The 19749-nt window shown below is 39.4% G+C and overlaps 1 protein-coding gene across 4 annotated transcripts in view; it reads right to left on the reverse strand.

Annotated features, from left to right (window-relative positions):
- The window catches only part of cd276 (CD276 molecule), a 72956-nt gene that overhangs the window by 27229 nt on the left and 25978 nt on the right, over positions 1-19749 (reverse strand). The window lies entirely within an intron of this gene.

The raw sequence follows: 19749 nt of genomic DNA on the forward strand, positions 1-19749 counted from the left end.
ATGTGATATTTCAGTTTTTCTTTTTTAATAAATATACAAAATTGTCAAAAATTCTGTGTTTTTCTGTCAATATGGGGTGCTGTGTGTACATTAATGAGGAAAAAAAATGAACTTAAATGATTTTAGCATATGGCTGCAATATAACAAAGAGTGAAAAATTTAAGGGGGTCTGAATACTTTCCGTACCTACTGTATATATTATATATGAACAAATAAAAAAAAACTTGAGAAGATAAAATCAGCTAGGAGACAATTACCCATCAGTTGGCAAACTGCCAGTTGATGGAGAAATAGAAACTGGTCAGCAGAGCAAAAAACAAGCAAACAAACAAAAAAATACAGTATCAGGAACACAGCCAAATTTCCCCAGGGTATTCAAAGTGAACAGAGGGAAAAGAAAACAGCAGAGCAACTAAATATCTGTGAGCCTGGATGTAACACAAACAGGCTTCCCTTCAGTGAGAGCTGGTTTGGGCAGGAAAAAAAAAACAACTGAAAAATGGCCGGTACTGGAAAGAGGAAATGATGGAGCATCTGTACAGACTTGGCATCAGCTAAGAAGACAGGCAAACCGGTTACATCATGGACCAGCCAAAATGAGCTAATACAGGCATCTTTTTTAGAGGTGATCAGGAATCAGATGGAAATCCAGCCTATCTGATGCTGAAAATCAACTGTACCTGATTGTCCCACGAAACATACTGTGTTAATGAAAGGCCACAGAGGGCCACAGTGGAGTAGAGGAGGAGGGACACATACTTACCATTTACAAAAAAGGGTCAATAAAAAAAATAAATCTGCTAATCCTGCTGTTGTTTTAAGCCATGCTAATGGAGCAGCTCTACGGATGGGAATCTCAGTCTGTCAGCAGTTGGTTGGTCCAGACTGAAATATTTCTTTTGGATGAATTGCCATGAAAGTTTGTACATAAATTCATTTCCCAATGGATGATACTGACTTTGAAGATCCCCTGATTTTTCATTTAGTGCAGCCAGCAGTTTTGCTCATGGTTTTAACTGAAAAGTGTCAAAAACAATTGTATAGATTTCTAATACAATTCTGCACCCACATTCAAGTCACCTTAAGGACGAATTGTAATAACTTTGGAGATTAATTGTTCTCCAATGTAATCATCAGGTCAAAATTTCAATACATGCAATGCCTTGGAGCTAATTGCATTTCTATAGGCCTCAACTATGCTTGTCTTTAATGCTAATTATAAAATGTTAACATGCCTATGTTAACACCTACCTGTTTAACATCAGCATGGTCATTCTCAGTGTGTTAGTATGTGGACATTAGCATGTGGCTCAAAGCAGCGTTGTGCCTAATTACAGCCCCACAGAGCGTTTAGCTTGGCTGCAAACTCTTAGTCTTGTTATTGCAGCTTGTTTAATCCTAATATCTTTCTCTGCTGACATCAAAATGTTAAATGGCAGTAACAGAATAAACAATAATCACTATATAGTGTCAGCAGTTTGTGAGGCAGATATTAATATATGCTACATGTTGTGCATTTTATGTAATTACCATCAAATGTCAGGGTTTTTTTTTTTACAGTCTCTGTAGCCATCTATTTCAAGAGAGTCTCTCAATACATGAGGCACTACAAAGACTTTCTGGTACTGCTACTGCAAAGCTGGATAAACAACCAAATGTCACAGAGAAAGGATAAAATCTGGAAAGTCAGTCTTGTCATTTTGATGAAGCTGCGTATGCCTCCCCGGGCTAGTCATGACTGATGATGCTGTGGCTTGCTGCCCACAGAGTCCTTCATTCTGCTATATTTAAAGAATGACCATCTGAGAGCCACTTTGTGCTCACATCAAAACCACAAAACATGGACAAAAGAGGAATAATCATACACAAGCTGTTCAGGTCTTATAAAGTCTGAAAAAAATAACTGCATCCAGCTCTTTGTGATGAGTAAGGAAGACGTGGCATTCTTTGTTTCCATTGTCTTTCTCATTCTCCTTTTATTCTCATGCCCTCCCACCATGCTCTCCCTCCCTCAAGGCAAATTGATAAAGACAAATGCTATAGTCGGCTATCATTGCTATGCTAGGACCCAATGGGCTGCAGCGTTATATTTTTCTTTTTCTTTTGTTTGATGATGTGATTTTGTTTTCTTCAGAAATAGATTTGTCTCTAATGGCTCTGTTTACCTATCATCTCTTTCCCCTTTTCCCTATTCCCTCTGTGCAAGGGTAAGGATGGAGTGCTTTGGGCTGCACAGTCACATTACCTAGAGTCTGCAGACTACAGAGCTGCACCCAACAGGACAAAATTCACTTCACACATTCATCATTTTCTATGAATATGTAGCTGTTCCATGTTAGAAAAATTAATTATTTTAAGTTTTAAATACAAACAAAATCATTAAAAAATAGCATTGCAGTGAACACTGCTTGAAGTGGAAAGTGCACCTGCATTGATCTGACATGATATGATACAGAACGGAACAAAACAATCAGCCCCAAATGTCACACACTCACTAGGGTTCCTGTCTGTTTTTTGTCCTTCCACACCCAGTCAGTTGACTAGTAAACAAAAAATGGATGGGAGTTGAATGATGTATCCAGTTGGTGTACATAAAACAACACTATAGTGAGAGTACATTTTTTTTGTCATATAATTTATAACTACATGAAAGCCTGGAGTCATGGGGAAATTTTGCAAATTTCAGCACATTTTAACTGCATGCTGCATTTATGAATTTTAATTTTATTGGATTGTATACATTTAATGTGTCAGTAAAATTTGTTGTAATATTTGCATTTTGGCAGTGCCACTCCCCCATTGCTTTATTGTGATAGTACAAGTCTACAGTCTTTTTTTATATCAATAATTTTGATCATGGAAGATATCAAAATAATGACTTTGGAAACTTAAAAATGACAATGGAGAAAATCATTAGCTTCTGTATTCTCTCTTAAATTGAGATTTGCACAAGAGTTTGCTTCCTGTGCTATGTGATGAGGGAGCACTAGGTCCTGGTATTCTTGTTGATTTATTTATAAAATGTCACTGTTTGCACTGTGGCCTCAAGGAGGGCCACAATCCATAAATGTCTGAACATGTAGAGGTCACTTTGGCATCATGCTTTACTGAACCAGTAGATGGGCATGATTACAGGAACACCAGCACACCCAAACACTAATCCAGTATAATATCATATAATATCCAAACTTAGTAGCAGTTTTTGTAGCTATAAAATGGTGCTGTGGTATTATTTTCTATTATATTGTACATATACTGTGGTGAGTTATTGTGTCCATCCCTTGGAGGTTTTTTGTTGTTGAGCACAATGCCATTTCTTTACAAAACAATATATAATGAAAAGGTACTACTGTATTACTGGTGGCTACAAATGTACCTTCAATTAATGTTTCCAACATTTTATGTAGGTTACGTTAACCACACCTGGAGCATATCTTCTGTTACTTCTGACACAAGGTAGTGCTTCTCCATGGGTGTTTTATGTATCATAGGAGGCCACAGCAGACTGCTAAGGTAAAAATAGATATTTAATGGGGGCAGGCAAGAGTATGATCAAACTCCATATGGAGACTCTAACACAGACCACATCACTGGAGAGAAATGATGCTCCCTTAGTCTCTGGAAGACCCTATAGGGGACTCACAAGGGGCCAGATTAGGTATTGTTTGGGCTTCGGTGAATGTGAGAGCCAAGATTTGCAGGCATTTTTACAAGCCTGAGTGTTTTCTCTCCAGCACCTTTGGTGCAGTAAAGTGTTCCTAAAAATCCCTTGGCTGTCATCTAGGTTCTGCAACATAAAGACAGTGGAAATCAAAGCCGCTTTTTCTCCAACTGTCACCCCACTTTTACCTGCCTTGAGGAAACCCAGTCTCTTAATCTGTGACCAAAGAAGAATAATGTCCTTTGACAGAAGGATGGCTTCAGGCTAAGGAGAGCCTAAAGGCTCATTGTAGACAAGCTGGAGGGATGAGGGAAAGGAGAAGAAGAGTCAATTAGGTTTTTCTTTCATTGTCACAATGAACAAGCCAGCCTTGTCCTGCCTGGTTGTGAAAACAGAGTGACAGGAGAGCAGGAACCTGTAGTGGAAGAGTGTTCATCACAGGACAGCAAGCTGGACTAGTGGCTTGCCCAGGGGTTGAGCAGCAGCAGGGCATAGCCCTGCTGGAGGGCCTATATCACCCTAGAGGCCAGAGACACAACGCTAGGCCCAGGACTGGAAATAGGCTTATACATTTCAAACAACAATGACTCACATGGCAGAGATAAAGACATTCATTCAGACAATACAGAAAGGCAGGGTGGAAACAGTAAAGTGAATGAGATATAAAACTCAGTGAGACAAAGCAGGGGCTCACCCAACACTGGTGAGGTGATTGATGAATACTACCTCAGCAAAGTGCAAACAGGCTTGCCGACAGTGGTGATTTAAACTTCTTTATTCAGCTTCTGTGAAGCTCTGTCGATCCCACAAGAAAGAGAGCAGAAACAATATCAACACTACTAATGGAAAGAAGATAGCCTTGGTGTCAGAGGACATGGATTAGCCCGAATGAAAAATATGATCATGAATATTAGAATCAAACTGAATGAATGACTTTGAAACTGAAGCTGAAACAAATTCAATTACCAGCCTTTATTATCAAGCTCAAAGGTGTCCATCAAAATCTTTAAACTCTCTCCATTCAGCCTGAGCATAAAAAGCTTGTGACCATATAGACACACCAGCTGTTCTAGCAATATTTCTGAGAACACCTCTGCTCAGCTCACTTTTAGAGGGAAAACCTGGCAAACCAAGATGGATGGCGACAGATTTTTGCCCTGTCAGCATTTTTGCTCTGAGCTTTCTCCCCTCTTGTTGCATTTCAATAAATTGCTTTTCACCCAGATGATACCTCACTGTCTTATTGGCATGCAGAGAGGCAAGGCGCTCATCTCGAGGACAACCTAGCACCCGTTTACTTACACAATTTGTCTGACATTATTGCCCTTCCTTTGATGCCATGTGCTCATGGCAAACACAAATGTATGATGTGCAGACATGCACATTAAAACAGAGTAATGGCTCTGCATTTATAGGAATAACATTATAACAGCCCTCTGTTTTTCTCAGCAGGAGAACTGTAAAAGCCATCTGGTGGTGATGGGGGATGTGGTAGAGGATGAGGGGGAGAGTAAGGTGGATGAGTTAGTGAGTCAGTGAAGGGTGGAGGGCTGGGATAAGCGAGTAAGTAACCAAGCAACCTGAATAGGTGGCAAATATATATATATATATATATATACACACACACACACAAACATACATACATACATATATAAATCTGGGTGAATGAGTTCTTTGGACTTACCAGCTCAATCCTTGCTTGCTTGTAACAGTTTGAATGCTTGTTCAGACTAGAATCACAATGGGGTTTTGTGGTATTAGTCCACTCTCGAGTCTTACACTGTCCCTCAGATATGTCAGACTGCAGCTGACCTTTCTCCAGTGGAAGATTGGCTCACAGTGCAGAGACACTCGGCCTATACCACAGCACTATGGATTTAGAATGATGGATTGGTGTGGCAAGGTTCCCTCCCTCATAAAATGAGTCAGACTTTAATCTAATTAACCTACAGATGAATATTTCCCGCTGCCCAGTGGTCACATACCACTGACAAAGGTTACAATAAAACAAGATGGGACAAGGATGGAGTGAACTTCAAATGCAATTGCCAGGTCAATACAGGATATGACTTTGGATTACTGTAGCTTGCTCATACAAAAAAAGGACAATTTATTGGAAACTGCAGTGACTTAAAGATAAAAAGTAAATTAAGAGCAGGGGTGTAAAGACTAACCAATACATATTGAAAAATTGATGCAACAGATGAGATACAGCTGCATCAGCTCAAAACCACAGATTCAAACCAAATTCCTTTAAAAAAGTCTAAAATTGATATGGATATCAAACTGATCTTTGGAAAGTTACTTGTTATTCCTCTTTGTGCTATGACCTCTAGTGTGTGTGCCTATGTGCGATGCACCATCTCCTGCTGCCTTCCAATTGCATTGCTACTTACAGTGACCCAGATATTGGAAGAAATTGGAATTACCACTTCGCGGTTGTATTCCTCTGCCAGTCAGTCAAATTCGGGGACAGAGCAAAATCTAATCAGTTCATCCTTGTGTCCAAGTGGATATTTGTGCCAAATTTGAAGAAATTCCCCTAAAGCATTTCTGAAATACTGCATTTACAAGAATGGGATGAACACGAAGTAGCAGTGACCTTGACCTTTGACCACCAAAATCATTTACGCCAAATTTGAACAAATTCCCTCAACATGTTCCTACATATCATGTTCACAAGGATTGTACAGGCGAATGGATGGACAGGAAACCTGAAAAACACAATGCCCCTGGCCATGGTTATCACTGGGACAAAAGCTTTAAAAAAATAAAAATAAAAATGCTAAACTTTTCCACAGGGATAAAACATGTCATAGGCCACCAAGTTAGAGGATTTTTCAAGCTGGTCTTAACACAATACTGATGTGCTATATGTACATGAAAATAGGTCTTAGATGTTTTCCTCCTCTTGACACCGAAACTTTTCACCTGGAACATGACACCGGGAGAAGTGAGATCTCACTTTGTGCAAAAATGGATTGCAAAGTTTGTCTGAGGCTCAAACAAAGCTTCAGCTGTCCCACTAGAACATATCCCTCCACCACAGCTAGGAAAGGAACTACTATTCTGGGAAACAAAAGAGGGCAATTTATCTTCGAGTGTAATTCTGAACAATACCAACCTGAATTAGCTTTGTGGTTTGCAAAACCAAGTGCCTGATCAAATGGCCGAAGTGATACCAATGATAGCTTGTTGCAGAAAGTTCAATATCTACATACGTCAGCCCAATCGAGTATCAAGAAAGTGCAGTGAGCAGTGACCATAACATTTAACTTTTTAGCCTTCAAATAAAATTCAGTGCCGTGCTTTGTATTTGTTAAAACCAAATCTAAAAGATCTGTCTTAAAAATGTTTGTTATGAGTTCAAAATTGAGTACTGGAAAAAAATTGTAATTCATTTATTTTACTTTTTAAAAATTCTGAAATATTGATATTGGTATCAATATGCAGTGTCAGTTATAGGTTTACGGTCAGTATAGGCTAGCAACAAATAAGAGCCATGTTTCTTGTTAGCGCTAGTTTATTAGAAAAAAAGAGAATAGATTAAAGACAAACACATAATGCTGCAGGGGAGTCTTGTAGTTTGTATCAATGTTTTCATTGTGGCAACTGGATTTTCCTTAGCATCTATTATATACAAGGTGAAATTTTAACACTGCAGCGCAGCCACCTTCAACGCTTACAACAAGTGAGTATTCATTTTCAGTGGACTGTTCTGTTAAGATAGCTAACCTCTAGTCCTACAAATGCATGTTGAGCTACTCTTTAAAATATATAGATAGAGAGAGAGAGAGAGATAGAGAGAGAGAGAGAGAGAGAGAGAGAGAGAGAGAGAGATAACTGCATGTGCATTTTATGCACAAACACACATACTCATTATTAAAATTAACTAGATTGTAGGTTGGTGTTAGAACACTCACATTATGCTTTATTACGATGTGTTATATCTACATACAGGGAGAAGTTACTTCCAGCTGCTTTAATAATAATAATAAACTTTATTTATATAGCACTCTACAACTCTAAGGAGCCCAGAGTGCTGCACAGTAAAACAAATATACCAGGTGGAAACCATGCTAAAACAATCAAACCTAAACACATTAAAACACAGATTTCTAAAACTGAATTATAAAAGTATCATGCCAAAGTAGCAGTAATATAGCACAACAAGATAAACCAATAGTAGTGCATGCAAGTAATAATAGTGCATGCTTGGGAATATCTGTTGATCACTAACAACACACATTTCAATGAATTTCAGTTTGCCATATAAACAAATGGGTAAGACAGAATTCATTGATGTAATCACAAAAACGGACACAAGACTTTGTATATTACTACAGTGCATACAACCAAATTTAATATGACAGTCACTGATTTGTCTGGTAGGGACGCAGGGGGAAGCCAAGAGATATCAAAGAGGATTTCCAGCCTTACTCAGTTATGCCATGGGCAAGGTTAGAGTCAATTTTCTCATCTATATAGTTGAAGGTAATCCCATACCCAGCTGAGTGGCTAATTAACTGAATATACAGCTCAAACACAAATGCATGGATGCCATGTTAGCAAAGCAGAAGCTACATTACAGGTAGAGGAGCATGAAGCAGACATATATAAACACAAACTGGGGTAGAGACTGGTATAACCGGAATAAACGTCACATCAGTGGAGATACGTGCCCCCATATGGATGCAGCTACACCACTTGCTCTGGTGCAGAATGGATTTCAGATGTCACGTCAAAGGAGCATCAGCTTAGGGCACGTTAACCAGTGAGCATACGGTTACCTTTTAAACTAAAACATACGCACACTTGCACGCTACGAAAAAAAGTGAAATGGGTGGAGACATAGAGTCAAAATGTAGTCAGAGGAAACATGTCAGCTAGTGTGGGGAATGTTTGAGAACATGCTCCATTTCTGACACAAGCAGCACTGGCACTGGTGTGAAAGGAAAAACCACAATGTAGACACTGGTGCCACAGCATCCTAAACAAAATGCTACAGCTGTTGTAAAAAAAATGAAGCAAACACACACACACACATTTATTTTCCTTCCTCATGGAGATTTTACATTCACTTACAATCATTTCCAGGAGACTTATCCCAACTTTAACCATAACTACTACTTACCTAACCCTGACCTTAAATGATATCTTCACTCTAAAATTCATGGATTTACAGGGTAGGAGCAGCGCGACAAAGGCTGGGTCCAGTGTGAGTGTGTAAACAGGTTTCAGTCGCCACAATGTGAGTAATACCTGGTGTGTATACACACACACACACACACACACAGCTGTGCAGTGTGATAAGCTCCTAATTTCCACCTGGTATGAAACTCTCCTCCACAACCATTGTAAACTATATAAATAGTTAATTGATAGCAACTTTAATTCCATGTAATAAAATGTTACTATCCCAGAGTGTTGTCCTGCATTTTAATCACAATGCATTAAAATTAAGAGGAAAAATATACCACTATCAATAATGAAAGATAAAAACTCCGTCAATATAAATGTCATATCGCACTGCCTGGCCTAGTATGAGAGAGGAATGAAAGTGGATGACAATGCTGTCTCTCAGCTGGTCTGCCCACCTCATCTAACACCAGCCACGCTACCTCTCTCTCTCATCATCTCCCATGTTTCTCCCAGCTCCACTGAGGCCTCAATTAAAAACCCCTCTGATGTCTAGTAACTGACAGAGACTCCATCACTTCTACACATCCCTTTTTACTGAGAGCAGCATTAAGATGTTGGAGGCAGGGTGGACTATTGATTTTTTTTTGGGGGGGGCAGGACTTGGGTGCAACAATCAGTTTACAAGACTGTGTTGACTACATATTTAATTAGTTTTAAAACAAGAATTGTCTATGCTGAAGATGTGTTGGAGAGAATCACTAGTAATAGCTATCAGTCACAACATGAACTATCAGGCTGGTTGATAATGCCACACAGAGGAGCCAAGACCAGAGTAACAAGGACAAATAAGCATGAAAAAAAAAAGAGCCATTTAAAATAAAGGATATACAACAATCTGCCAAACCTCAGCTACCTCTTTTTTCTGTCACACTATTAATTCAATTTTTGAAACTTAGGGTTAGTGCAACAAGCTGGAGCCACAACACTAACATATTACCATCTGCTACACAGTAGCTGTTATGGCATATAGCAGTTTCACATTTACATCTATCAGACACAGACACACCACAACATTAGTATACATTTCATGGCTGTGTTTCTGGCCACCGCACAAATGTGCAATATTACCTTAGTGAACCAACAGTAAAGTTTGGGGCTGCAAAGGAAAGCAGTGTGCTGAAAAGATGCTACAGTGCTCCATAGAAATGACGGTAAGGCATACTTAGGAATTTTCTGTGGGTTCATTATGACTGTATGACCAACTCCATTCACATTACTCATTAATCCATTCTCAGTATAAAAGTTCTGATTAGTGCAGTTTTAACTTTGTTCATGATCCTGCTTGCAGTGTAATTTTATCAGTGCATATTCGCATGCTGATAGTGAGAAATTACTTTATGTATGAAATAAAGTACACAGACAAAAGCATAAACAGGATTCATTATACAGAATATTTCATTAACTCAAATGGTAACAAATCTTCAGTCCCTTCCCTTCTGGAAAGCAACGCTAATATGGCAGATGGGCCACAACTCCATTGTGCTTATTTCAATGGCTCATTGCACCAAGAACAAACTGCAGCCTGAAACTCTCTGCAGACAGTCTGTGTACACCTATTGCTGAAACAGCTCCCATGTTGCATCAGAATAGTGTGAGCTGCATGAGAAATATCATCCAGGATATAAACTTTAACATGAAACTTCATGAACCATTGACTTAAGTTTTCATTTAAGCCAGTAACGCGCTTAGTAGTTGCACTAGCTTTTGTATTAATTCACATTTGATTTTTGTTTGTTTTGATGAAGCTGTAGTGACAGTTAAATAGCATCTGTACTTAGTTCTTGTATCAGCTGTGCTCTAGTTATGAAAGTGCTTGCATAGCTTTTTTACAGTCATTGTTGCTTCAGTAACATTTTCTGGTTAGACTTACTGAAAAGTAATCCATACATTTTAAAGTATCAATGTTTGTTTATGAAGAAACAAAGTCAAAGTCATTAGCTCAAATCCACTGGGACTATTACATCTTGTATGGAAATAACCCTGAATATAAAAAGGATGTAAGAATACATATATACCACAAAGCAACACAGGTTGGAGCCAAAAATATTAAAGAGGTTCCTGGAAGTCTTCAAAGAGCACAAGTTGTTAGTATGCTTCTCCTGTTGCAGTAATACTGGGAGAATATATAATGACAGATTTTTTTCAAAAGACATGCCTCTGTATGTCTTTGCCGTGGGCTTCCATTACAAAGCAGCATTTCTCATTTTCCTCCTCTCCTTTACGGAAAGTGAAATTAATATTCTCAAAGCACTTGAGCTAGGTCGGGATCAGAGCAGGTCAGCCTGTCCCTGTCCCTGTCAGAGGTTCATCTAAAAACAAACAACGGGAAGAAACTCCTGACACAATTATACTGTAATTTGCTGATTTTAGATGAACAGAAAGACAAACATGACTAAAACCACACAGTTGTTGCTTTCATCAGCAATCAGGTTTAGCTGCTGAATAACAGTGGTGCTAATGGGAACATCTGAGGACGTTTCTCAGGGCTGATTTTTACCATCAAGACACTTCAAACTAAAACAAACAAAAAAAACTGTATTAATTTTTTCAAAGCATTTTAAACATGCTTTGTGTTTGCTAGTGAGACGAGACAACAGCAGAGGATTCCCTAGCTTAAGCAGAGAAACAGCTAAAATGTGGCTCAATGGCAATGTGTAACCCTTTTATTATTTCTAATTTTACAGGCTAATTAGTAGCCTTGGAAACATATTTAGCTTGAAGGCTTTAACATATCTTTGTTTTACACTGCTGTTGCACTGCTAGATTAAAAACCAAAATGACTGCAGTCTGGATGCTAGCAGTGAGTTCGAAGGTCAAAAAAGACTTTAGGCTTTTAAACACAAGCATCTTTACCATCTTTTAAAAACTCAACTGAATCAATACATACAGCTCCTCGAAGAAACTCTGGTCATTTATTGAGTTTGTAACATAAAAATGTCTCTTCACTCAGTTATGATTGACTGAGTTTTAAATTCGTGTAAAACGCCTTGTAACCCAGAATCACCACTCAGACTGGTAAACGTACCATAAGTTATTACACTTGAGGCTGTGCTTTGACATTTTGTTTAGTCCCTAACAATACCTCTAAGCTGTTCCAAAATCACTGTCAAGTACAGCTTCTCATGGCTTATTGCTTAAATATAATTTGTCTCCTTCCAGCACTTCCAAAATAAAAAAAAAAAAGAAAAAACATATCATGGACAGACTGAAAAAATGACTGGAACTCTCTCTCTCTCCCTCTCCCTCAGTGGAATAGAGCTAATCACAGTCTCACAACTTGTGTGTAGCTAAAGTTATTTAGCCTGAGAAAAATGCTCAGCTGTTGGCTGCAAAAGGAATCAGGGACAATATGTTCATACTGATGTCCCACAAGAGCTGTCCATTAATCTAATACATTAGGACTAAAACAAGGCTAGTTAGTGCACAATAAGGATTTTTATCCTCACATTACTATAAGATGTATGCTGGTTCTGAAAAACTGTGTGAAACAATACAAAGGATTAAAGTTGACACTGACCATCTTTTAAGCATCTAATGCTCACTGTCAACAAATAAGCAACAGTTATTTTCAAAGAAAATATTTTCTTTTTCGTCTTTTCCACCTAAAACAGGCTTTAAATGGCTAAATTCAGAACAAAAAGTATGTATACAAGCTGCTCAAAAAATGAAGAGAACACTTGATCATCACAGTATAACACCAAGCCAGTAGTGACTGTGAATCAGTTTCACCTGCTTCAGTGCGAATGAAAGTGACGACAGGTGCAATGGGGAGGCAAAAGCAAGACAACTCCCAGAAAGGGAATGAGTTTGCATGTGGTAGCCACAGACAAACCTTCTCTCCTCATCCTTCCTGACTGATTCTTCTCAGGTTTTGTGTTTTGCTACCATCCTCGTCACTGCTGGTAGCATGAGGCAGTACCTGCAGCCCAGTCAGGTTGCACAGATAGTCCAGTTACTCCAAGATGGCACATCCAGCGTCTGGAGACACTGTGGTGAATGTTATGCTGCCTGTAACATCACTGAGCATGACCAGTTTGGTGGTGAGCCAGTGACAGTCTGGGGAGGCATATCTTTGGAGGACCACACAGATCTCCATGTCATAGCTAACGGTATCCTGACTGCTGTGAGGTACCAGGATGAAATCTTCAGAGAGAGACTGTCAAATTATACAATGTACATTACTAAAGATATGCAACTTGAATTTGTTCATCAAGATCTGATGTGTGACTTAAATTTTTTGAGCAGTGTGTATATACTGTATACAGTATATATATATATGCATCCCATTACTCATCCATGAATAATGGGATACACCTCCAAAGGTGTTTGAGAATGACCAAGCTTAGATCCTGTGGGACTTCCAGGTACAAACTGACAAACTGGTAATGGCTAACCAACCAGACAGAAGAAGAAGAAGAAGAAGAAGAAGAAGAAGAAGAAGGCCGTAATGATAGATGTAGCAATCCCAAGTGATACGTAGCAACATCGGGAAGAAGGAACACAAGAAGCTCAAGAAATACCAAGGGCTGAAAGAAGAGCTAGAAAAGATGTGGAAGGTGAAGGCACAAGTGGTCCCCATGATAATAGGAACATTGGGGGCTGTGACCTCCAAACTGGGAGAGTGGCTCCAACAGATCTCATGAACAACATCTGAGATCTCTGTCCAGAAGAGTACAGTGCTAGGAACAGCTAAGATACTGAGCAGGACCCTCAAGCTCCCAGGCCTCTGGTAGTGGACCCAAGCTTGAAGGAAGAAATAAGACTGCCCAGAAGTGGGGTGAGAGAGAGAGAGAGATTTTGTAAAACAGAACGAAACGGGAAAATGAAAGTGTACTTGGCAGAAAACAATCTACAGGGCTGTAGGTTACAGACCACCACTCTGGCTGTTCCCAGGTGTGTGTGTGTGAACCAGACCACTGCTTTACACAGCATGTATACCAAGCAAGCTTTTTCTCATTAAACAAAAAGAAAACACTTTTACTAGCACCATGACTTTGAGACAATGTTTTCCCAACAAAACTCTGGATGTCTGGAAAACTATAGTCACAAGCTGATGGGTTTCAGTTTTAAACAAGCCACTGCCACTGGTGCAGGGTTTTGATTATGGTTACAGGTAAACCAGCAGACTGGTTCCTAATTTCAGTGTCCAAACTACTGTGAAGCACAAAGTCACATTTACTATATTTAATGACTGTGTCAGTATACATACTTAAGGGTTGATCATTAGCTCTCCCAGCAATTAGTTCCTAATATCTGTTTTGCTCTTTTTTTTTGTTATACAATAGACCTCTAAAGCCCCCATTGCACCAAAATGACAGGGAGACCTTGGAGGAAACATAAAATTGAGTTTGTCATATTTTCCTCCATTTCTATACATGTTTGGCACCATTATGATGCACATTACTATCATCTGTGAAGCTGTCTTCCCCTTACTTCATATGATAAACAACAAGAAAATACTGGGAGGGACATTATTTAATACATTCTTGTGGAATCAATGACAGATTTACAATGTGCAGGATTCCAGCTTGAATCCTATTTTTCTCTGTAACCTTGACAGCTTCTTTTCCTGCTTTGGAGTAACGGCACTAATTCTTCTTGTGGTACAAAATACAAAACAGGACACATTTACCTTTGTCTCTGAATGCAAGTCATTCTTCTGCTGAAGCGCCACATATTTCAAAGCTATTACCAATTACATCATTACGCCCCTAGTGTCATCACATTATGTCAGGTGGCTTCAGCAAAATGGAAAAACTGAAATCAGGCTGCCTGTTGTGTATAGCAGGTGTGTACACATCCTGCAAGAACACATTCAATTTGTTGGATGTGAAACAAGATGTATCAGTGAAAATGAGGCATCATTTTAAGAGAACTCACATCGTTTGGATAGAGCCACAATACTAATCACCCATAACATTATAACCACTGACAGGTAAAGTGTGTAACACTGACTATCTTGTTACAGTGGCATCTGTCAGTGTGTGGGGTATATTAGGCAGCAAGTGAACATTCAGTCCTTGAAGCTGATGTGTTGGAAGAAGGAAAAGCGCGATGCGGCCGAAAAGTGTTAGGTGAACTCAATTAAAAGGCCAGACGAGGAAGTGTTGAACAAAACCGTCTCTTTAATAAGAGAGCTAAAACTAAACAAAACCATACGAGACAAGGTGAAACACAAAGCTCACGGTCGGTATCAGTCCCAGGTCAGAGCCAGCAAACACATACATCCAGGGGAATCCAACGAAACCGAATCGTGACACAAACTACTGTAGATTTAACTTTTAAATTTCATTCATCCTTTTCTAAAGATTCTATTTTCTTTGAATCTTTGTTATAATGGTTGAAAATGAGAACTACTGTACATCAGCCTCTATTAAGAGAAACATTCAGAGGCTTTAGTGGTGATATCACATCTAGAATGAGGAGGCTGTTGAACTTGTCTAAATGATCTCTAACTTGTCCTCGCAGCCAATTTTCACACCTTTTACTTAGGTTTTCCACTGAATGGGCGACACAATTGTTCTCTTCCTGACAGTCTAACTATATAAGAAAATTGATTCACAGATGTACAGTGAGCTGCAGAATGACACGAGTGCCACACAACTGCTGTATTGACTCCTGTGTACACGTTATTAAGCTGGTGGTCATAATGTTATGGCTGATCAGTGCATTTCTCCTGTTTACAGTCTTTGTGCTAAGCTAACCAGCTGCTTGCTGTAGCTGTATTGTATATTTAGTACATGTATATAAAAGTCATATCAGTTCACTCATGTAACTCTCAAGTCAAAATCAAATAAGCTTATTTCCCATAATGTCAAACTATTCCTTTAAATAATGCTCAATTGGTTCCATTTCTACTCCCCATCTAAACATCCATCAGTCTTCAGCTTGGCTGAACTGAAGTTCTTGGTTCCACGACACAGGCACAGCTGTCTGAAACACTCTTAGCGATGTAACAACCATATCATGAAAACGGCCCAACATTACAAATGGCATCACTCTTCATCTGGTTGAGTAAGTGGCTGAAAGCATCGAGACAGATACATTATAGATATGACATCTCTTGCGGCGTGGGTCACTGAGCCGTCTCTGCTATTGACAGAGTTGCACTCACTGCAGGAACACACACAAGGATGAAATTAAACACAGTTGACAATATTAATAAGGTAAGAGGAGTGAGTTTGTTTCCTCATGGACAGTTTGTCTGTAATGAGCTGCAGGTTGTCAGGCTCTGGGGAAAACAGGCATGGCTACAGAGTCCAAGCCAGCCAGAGGATATTAATGCAACCTGAAGGGGATGTGAGTCATCAAAACCCACTGTCCATTCACTGTGAACTGGTATCATAAGGAGCACAACAGCAGCACAGCTTAATCACAGTCATTACTGTTATATTTGACACTGAAGTTGAAATAAGGGGCTCTGTAATAGGTGTGTTTCTTATCAGGCCGTGAGTTAGTGGGTGTTTACGTATTTTCAAGTCAAGCTGTCAAGCACAGAGGGAGGTGAGTGAGTCATGCACAACGCACACTTGGAACTCCTCTCCTCTGGGACACATCTACACTCAGTCTGTTCTTAACTTTGGTTTCACACTTGGTAATCAATTACTGGTCTCTAGATCTATCAAAGGAAAAAAGCCACACATCCAGAGAATAAGCCAAGTCTCTCAACATCTCCTCGTTGAAAACACATTATAGTGCCAGACAATTTGTGTAGCCAGCCACTAATTTAGACTGTTTGCATGGACCGAACAAAGCAATTTAAAAAGGATGCACACATCCTTTGCAAAACATTAATTCATGTTATCAAATGGAGTCTAACATTAAATAAATGAGCTGAGGAGTTAAATAACCAGACTTCAAAGGTATGCCCAGCCATTTGTTGGTGGCTATTCTCTCAGAGACTCTGAAAAGCTGAAACTAATATGATTTCATATCATGAAGTCAGGACTGACGCCAGACCTCCCGAAACCAATCCCTCTTACAGGATTTGTGTGAAATGTACACTGCAGGGCCCCACTGGTTCCAATGATTGTCCTTGCTGCGAGTCCAAATCAAAATGAACTCGATCAATAACAAAAGAGGGCTTTTGTGCATTTACTGCCATCATAAATACAGTGGCCTGAAAAGGAAAGTGAGGGAGGACAGAGACAGGTTTTTACCAGGCCGGGAAGAGACATAAAGATGTCAGACTGCTGTTTGCTCTTGTAGCAAAACACGGGCGATGCTTCTGATCACACCCATGCTGACACACATAATACTGAAATAATCTCAAGGTCTTTACATGTAGACAAAGACAAAATAAGATACAGGCATACATGCACACATGAATGCACTCTGCATGCACAAACACACAGACGCTAAACAAACAAAGAAAAGATGTCACTGTCAAGTTAGAAATACTTTAGCATTGTACTTTTTACTTGTTGACACACTATCTATGGTAAAGAGCCAAGATTATACAAAGAGCTGTGGAATAAACAGAGAATAAATTCCAGCACAAAAGAGAGGAGCTCATATCATCTATGTGATTATACCATTCTAAAAGAGCAGCACACAGAGAAGAACCTGCCCACAATTGAATCCATTCCCTCGTCGCTAACAGTATCATGACAAATAACATTGCCTGGGACACAATACCGGGATAAAATTTCCTATACTGAAGGCCCAGAAGAGGACATTCAAATGTCTTAGAGCACTGACAGCAGCAAGTGGCCCAAGTTAATAACCCTGATAGGAATTAATGTGCTTACAGTGGTGCCACTGCTGCCTACCTGAATGTATTTTAGACTGCCCACATTACATTATCTGTCTTTTCAGGTGTTTCCCCAGGCTGGATTCCTGATAAAACAGAGCATGCATTCAACACGAGAAAGAAGGCCCGTTTGTGTACTGGACGCTAATTAATACAGTGCTCCTTTGGGGAAGTTGTCTGCTTGCTGCTCTACTGACAACAGATTCATTTATACTGCTATTTTCTGCTTCTCCAAAGGCTCTGTTAAAATTTAAATCAGTCCTCGTTCAGTAGAGAACAAAGACAGGCACAGTGGTTTTAAAAGCTGGAAAAAAGAAAAATGCTATTCTGGGCAACATATTATACTAAAGTTGACTGACTATGTTTGTGATAGAAGATCCTGCCAGAGAAAGGTGCAAATGTGCTTACAAAATATTTCATAAATAACTAATTACTGCAACTTCACCACAACAGCTACTCTAATGAGAAAACCTTTGAACCAGTAGTACCCTGCATCTTTATGTTTGGGCCTTTGCCATTGCTAGCAGAGCTTTTTACTCTGTGTAGTTTCAAAGAGTCTGGCCAGAACCATAATATATAAGACAATAGCCAGAGAAAACATCTATTGAGGGGTGTCTTAGAAACTATAAAGGAAAAAGTGCTTTATGGCTCAAGTAAGCGTGGCAGGTAGCTATTTAAATGGCAACATGATGTCAGGCTCAAGCTCTGAAGACATAATAACATAGTCAGGAGAAAGGGGCAAGCTCGCACACCTCTAATGAAGGAAAAAAAAAACTGTAAAGCATACTGAATAACTGAATGCTCTCACATAGACTACCTACCATTAGCGCCTGTGTTAGATTCCATCTCCACTACAAAGGTCAGTGTTTATATAGCAATTAAAGATGTTTTTTTTTTCACCTTGAAGGTGGGTTTAGTGTGCACATGCTTCACAATCCTACAGTAATAAATACTCTCCCTGGGGAAATGGGCTCCATGAAACAATGTTGTACAAGTCATCTTAGAAAATATTCTCTGAAGGAGAGTGAAAGGTGCAAGGAAAACCTTACAGACACCTGAGGAAATGTGTGAGTGAATATGGTCTAGAAGGCTGCTGGGGAAAGTGTCATTTTATTGATGCTACCTGCAAAAGGGAATATAACATCGAATAAGAAACCATATGTATTCCCGCTCAGAGCCTTTCATGAAGTTGATTGAGTTGAGTAATTCTTTAAGAAATGTGGGCTCCAGGGGAGATTAAGCTGGGCCGGATGAGGGTCCTGGACAGCTTAAAAAACATTTGACAAACAAGGACACAGTACTGATGTACAGTATAAAAAAAAAAAAAAAAAAAAAATATTAGTCATAAGCTGCTCTGGGTGCACATATTACAGTTGGGAGACTTAACACTTCTACTAATTATAAAAACAGAAATCATGAAGTTGACTTGATCTGCTTCCAAACCTGAAATGATGGCACCTCCTGAATCTCTGTGCTGCACGGTTTCCAGGGAGTGCTGATGTTGAGGGAGAAACGGTAAAGGGTTGTAGAGGTTCCAAGGTCCAACTTTGATATGTACACGGTCAGCAAAGAGCCTATAAACACAGTGCAAAGTGCCAAATTTTATAGTCATGGAACAGGCTGAAAATAAGGAGTAGTAGTGTTGAATGTTTTACTTGTTTGGTTGGTGCCCGAATTTGGCTTCACTGAGCTCCGAGAAAAGGCGAGTTTCTCTAGACAGTTAACACCGAGACTCACTTGCCCCATGACAGGCGCCGAATAACCTTAAAGAATTGGTTCTTATTTTTTAGGCACAAAACTGTACATTGAAACTGCTTTTATAGTAATTTCTCATGACCTTACTGGCTGTGAAGAGATAAATTTCCAACACGTAGAAGTGAGAATTGTTTTAAAGGGGAATTCCATTGATTGAACACTTGCAAGTCCATTTACAGGCTTTGCAGAGTGTGAAGAGCTGTGCAAAGTCTGATAAATTGCCTCAAGTGATGTCATTTGAATTAGGGTCAGCTGGGGCTAAAGACTACAAGTTTGAAAGTGGAAAAAAAAATCTGGGAGTGTGGAGTTTTAAAGTAACGAGCTTACCAGACCACTGTAGCTTGGCCCTCATCTCTTTGCTTGAGGCTAAATAAACTGC

The sequence above is a fragment of the Monopterus albus genome, unplaced genomic scaffold (genome assembly GCF_001952655.1).
Source record: "Monopterus albus unplaced genomic scaffold, M_albus_1.0 scaffold17.1, whole genome shotgun sequence".
In the NCBI taxonomy this organism is placed as follows: Eukaryota; Metazoa; Chordata; class Actinopteri; order Synbranchiformes; family Synbranchidae; genus Monopterus; species Monopterus albus.